Below are 383 nucleotides of genomic sequence, written 5' to 3'. Positions count from 1 at the left end.
AAAAAAAAAAAAAAAAAAAAACTCTTAAGACTTACTTAAATCATTGTTACATTATAATTAGGTTTATAAGTTAATGAACTAATCACCAAATCCGGCATGGCTACTGCTAGTTTGGCTACAGCTACAACAACCACACGACTCAAAATGTTTCTAGTTGGGCTTAATGTAACTTGGCCTGACCCTTAAAATTGTATAGTGGGAGTCTCTCTTTAACTTTAACAACGTGCGCGGCAATATTTGTCAACTACCCTCCCGATCGATCGTCAAATCATTCCTCAACCGTCCGATTTCTCCACTCAAAGCTAAAAAGGTAAAAACCCTAAAAAATCGATCTTTTTTTGTGGTAATGAATTCGAATTTGATAAGAAGGTTTTAGAATCTAC

This window comes from Camelina sativa, chromosome 4 (genome assembly GCF_000633955.1).
Source record: "Camelina sativa cultivar DH55 chromosome 4, Cs, whole genome shotgun sequence".
NCBI lineage: Eukaryota > Viridiplantae > Streptophyta > Magnoliopsida > Brassicales > Brassicaceae > Camelina > Camelina sativa.
The sequence above is the reverse complement of the archived record's forward strand: the minus strand, read 5'-3'. Positions refer to the sequence as shown.